We start from the raw sequence: 5,138 nt of genomic DNA, 5'->3' as shown, positions 1-5,138 counted from the left end.
GCTTGCTGGGAGCCAGCCCCTCCCCCCATGGTCTATCTCCCGTCGCTTTGGATTCACTTCTCCGCCATTCCTACCTTTCAGAAAGTGGTTGATTTTCTGTTTCTAGAATTGCTGTTCTTCTTCTCTTCCATCTCCCGTTGGATTTGTAGGTGTTTGCAATCTTTAGATAAGCTATCTAGCTGATCTCCCGCTACCTGAAGTAGTCTCAGCCTGCTACTTCTCTGCCATCTTGACCTGATCTCGACCCTGATTCTTAATACAGAAATATTATGATATAATATAGACTTGGCCTCCATACAGATCTGGGTCAAACTTATGTATATAAATTGCAATACTTCACTCTCCTAGATATCTAATAATTCTTTTTTTTAAAAAGATTTTTATTTATTTATTTTTGCAAACAAGAGAGAGAGTGCGAGCATGTGAGAGCAAGCACGAGCAGGGGTGGGGGCAGAGGGAGAAGCAGACTCTCCATGGAGCAGGAAAACTGATGAGGGTGGGACTCAATCCCAGGACCCCAAGATCGTGACCTGAGCTTAAGGGAGATGCTTAACCACCTGAGCCACCCAGGCACCCAGACATCTAACAGTTCTTTAAAAAGTATTTGTATGTGAGGAAATGCACATAATATAAACCTAACAACTCTTTAAAATCATTTTTCTCATTAGCCAAATGAGAACAGAACCACCTACCTTAATTAAAATGTATGGTAAAGTCAGTGATTTCAATAAATGAACGTTTTCTTTTTCTATTTTTCAAGAATGTTATAATTAAAATCACTGTATAAACAAATCTAATCAGAAAGCTATCTCAACATGAGTTCATATTTTCATTAACACTCAAAGAAGAGGCTAATACAGACTTCAAGAGGGAAAGACACCAAGCAGTCACAAATCTTTCTAAATTCTACTGTTTTAAAGTACAGGGATTAGTAGATAAGGAACTTTTTACTTGAATATCAATTTGAACTGCAGAAAAATAGAGGTAATAATCACTTTGATTCAGGCAGTCATAGGAAGTCATTGACTCCAACCCTCAATTTATACAAATGAGGACACTGAGGCCCAGAAAGGTTGAAGGAATTGCCTGGTGTCTCACAGGTACTTAGTGATAGAGGGAAGATTATAATAGCAATCTCTGGGAGGTATGTGATTTTTTTTTTCTTAAATACTGAGAGTATACACCAGATGATAGCCTCTTTGAAATAAAAGCTATTACAAAATAAGTAGAAAACTAGCAAATAGATACATTCAATACATAAAAAATGAACAAAACAAAAACCAAACATTGTCACAATGTGGAAATATCTTGAGTGGGAAATTAGCTACATAATCTCCATGGATACTCATTTGCTCCATGGTGCCACATAATTAAGGTCATTTTTATTCACAAGTGTCCTCTATGTGACTAACAGTCTTTGTATAGATACATAACGGTAACAATTATAACAGAGTTATTCCCAAGAAAATGAACCAAAAAGTCAGATAAGCAAAGATAATCTGCTTCCACACATTTACTTAAAAAGAGAGAGAGAGAGAGAATTTTGAATTTTACCAAACTACTGGAAGGACGGACAGATGGAAGGAAGGAAGGAAGGAAGGAAGGAAGGAAGGAAAGGAAGGAAGGGATGGGGGAAGGAACTTCTAAGAAATCAACAGACTAAGACCTTAAATGAAATGAATAAAGCAGTAAAGCAGTTTGGGCCATGTGGAGAATGGCCAGTAATGCTAGTGTAGGGGAGGAAAAACTTGTCCTTAATCTCCTAGGTTCAGTCCTGGGGGGCTGTGAACAAAACTGACAACAGACAAAATAACTGGACTAAAGACATCTAAATTAATAAATTTTTAGTTTTATGTGTACAAGGGGCATCACAAAAAGAATAGAATACTCAAAGAAGTGGTGAGATTTGATAGTTGATAGAACATTTTAAAAAGGGGAACAAAGGGGGAAAAGGGCTGCTGAAGGGAGAGTAAACGAATTTTAGAAAAGACAAATGAGCCCTCAGGAGAACAGATGGAACATATAATGGCTTGTGTCCATGTCAGTCTGAGTATGGTGCCTACTTCTTTGCTCTCCCGTGATGAGTCAGCCTTCCCTGGTGGATAAAACCCTTAGGGAGAGGATTTATGGCAATTGAGATTTCCTGGGGGTGGGGGGGTTCTGTTTTTTAGGTGGATGAGGGTACTTCAGAGAAAGCCTTTCCCTGAATTGTGGACTCCCAGATATCTTCAGCTCAGAGGAATATTTATGTTACTGTGGCACATTTTGGAGCCTTTCATTTGGCAGCTCAGTGTTTCCTGTGAACATCACCACTTGATGTAGTATATACTGAAGTTCATAATGAGTCTATGTCAAGTGGTCAAGAAAGACCTTTTATTAATGTGTTTTGCTTAGGAAGGTGAAGTATACTGTTGTAATTAGAAACTAATTTCTAAAACCAAATTGATCAGATGTTGATGTTTAAATATTTAAGACGAAATCACTCACTATCTAATAATTCTTGGACACTAATGTGGTAGTTGGTAAGTGCACATATGTGTACTCTCCTGATATGTTACTTATTGCGTATTTGTATTTGAGTGAAAGTATTTAATATAATTGTAATCTTATAATAAGTTTCTCATGACACATAAAAGCTCTCAAATAGTACATATTTAATGATATATCTATCTGCCATAAAAGAAAAAAAGACCATATATAATTAATAAGAGTATATGAATCCATAAAACCAAACATACCCTGGATGACTTAATAAAGCAAACTGATCACAGCTATTAGTCTACTGAAACATTTCCATGAGTGACAGGTCAAACTCACAACCCATCAGTCCTTCTTGGCAGTGAAATGGAAGCTAAAACCAGGTGAAGTAGTTCCTTTTCTGTTTTACAAGGGTTTTCCATACTTTGGAGCTCATTAAAAGCCAGAAGCATCTTTGAGAACAAGCAGATGTTTACTTCTTTAACTAGAAATTGACTGCTTTTCTTGTCATTTTCTTCAGCCATCTTTCGTCTTTAAATAAAGGATGGTCCGAAATATTAACACAAGCCCAGAGATTATAAAACCATCCAGAGTAGCAAGTAAGAATTCAAAAATGGAGTTGGGGATTGAGGATTGATAGAATTCTAACAGGTGTGTTATTTAGAAAATACTTGTTTTATGTGACAAGTTCAGCCTCATGAACATTGGGAAGTATTGCTTTGGCTCTACATCGATCCACAATGGTGTTTGCATTTAACTCCTAAGAGAGTCATCCACCATGGTTTTCAGAATATTCCATGTTTCTTTTTCAGGAGAAGAAAATACTCCATAGTCTTCCTTCTCAACAAATTCCTTTACTAAACGCCGGGGGAATTTGCCTCTTAACCTGAAAATGAACATTCACCTTGAAAGACTGCTATATTTACTCGTACCATGAGGGGAGTACTATAGCACTTTTTAAATCAAAGCAACAATCAGTTAGGATACAGCCAGGTATTGTAGATACCTAGAAAGACATTGTAACTAATAATTGTTCTTTCATTCCCTGGAATTGAGCTGTTACATTCAGTCAGTAAACCTTTCTGAGCAGGTCTCTGTGTTAATTTCTTTGTTATGCCCTGGAGTTGTAGCAAGGAGCAGGAGGATAACATCATAGCCCCTGCAGAGCCCGCAGTACTAAGGGAATTGACAAAATTAAATGTTCCACAAGTCACCAGCCACTTTAGTAAGGTCTCTGATAAAGAAGAGAACATTACAAGATCATGCAATGAAATTTCTGGATTCAGGATAATCTTACAGTTGAAAGTGAAATTTAAATTGAAATATGAGTTAGTTTGAGAAACTGTTCAGGGAGAGAGGAAGCTTGAGAGGATGGGAGAGTGATGCTAAGTTTGATATGATTGGGGAGGGCACCTGGGTTTCTCAGTTGGTTAAGCCTCTGATTCTTGATTTCCAGGTCGTGATCTCAGGGTTGTGGATTCCAGCATGGAGTCGGCTTGAGATTCTCTCTCTCTCTCTCTCTCCCTCTGTCCCCCTCCCCGCTCTCTCTCTCTCAAATAAATAAAATCTGAAGGAAAAAAAAAAAAAAAGATTGGTGGGATTGGATCCCTGAGAGTGAAGCAATGGTGGGCTAGAGCAGGAGATGTGATGAAGATTTGGGCTTTAAGAAGGAAAGCAATTGGAGTGGCACATGGGTGGCTCAGATCAGGGTCCTGGGATCAAGCCCTGCATCGGGCTCTCTGCTCAGCAGGGAGCCTGCTTCCTCCTCTCTCTTTCTCTCTCTTCCTGCCTCTCTGCCTACTTGTGATCTCTCTCTCTGTGTGTTAAATAAATTTAAATTTTTTTTTAAATTAAAAAAAAAAAAAAGAAGAAGGAAAGCAATTGGAAACCGAGAGACAATTGGAGCAGAGAGTTGATGGTGTTAAAAATTCATTGGAAAGAGCGGTGGAGACAGACATAGTTCAGAACCCATCCTATCAACCATAAATGAGATGATAGTATTTTAGCCTATGTGATAGCATAGGTAAATAAATACATTCAAGACAAAATTGTACAATTACTAGGAGATGATATTGACTAGCTACTGTGGTGAGAATGTGAAAAAGTAGTATCAAGGATGATTCCCAAGTTTCTAGCTTGAGCAAATGGACAGATGATAGGGATGTTAAAACAACTTAAAAAATCGATGCAAGCATAAATTATTAAATTGCCAGATCAGACTCAGAAGAATTAAACTATCTTACTCAGTGTCAATATTCATCCTAATTTCAAAGATACAACTAATTGAGAGGCTCTGTAAAAGCATTCTCTGTAAAAGCAGAGAATGTATAGAATCTCACTCCAGGTCATCCTTCACCTCTTGACAAATTAAGACATTAATTAAAACATCTCTGATGCTTATTTGACAACAGTTTCTATGTCTGTGTGTTTGTGTGTATCTCACACTAAAAGGAAAATATTTTGGTCATGAAAAATACCCATTTTAATTCTGATATTTAAATAATGCCCATGTCCCAGGGCTTAGTTTTTTTGTTTTTGTTTTTGTTTTTTTTCTTTTTTTTTTTATTAGCCGTAAGCAATTTTAAATGAACCAGACATAGCCTGTGAAAAAACACTTCATAGATGTGGACCCTTCTGATGGTACATACTACTTGTGTCTT

Source organism: Lontra canadensis, unplaced genomic scaffold (assembly GCF_010015895.1).
Source record: "Lontra canadensis isolate GAN:19392208 unplaced genomic scaffold, GSC_riverotter_1.0 scaffold74, whole genome shotgun sequence".
Taxonomy (NCBI): domain Eukaryota; kingdom Metazoa; phylum Chordata; class Mammalia; order Carnivora; family Mustelidae; genus Lontra; species Lontra canadensis.
This window is presented reverse-complemented; position numbering follows the sequence as displayed.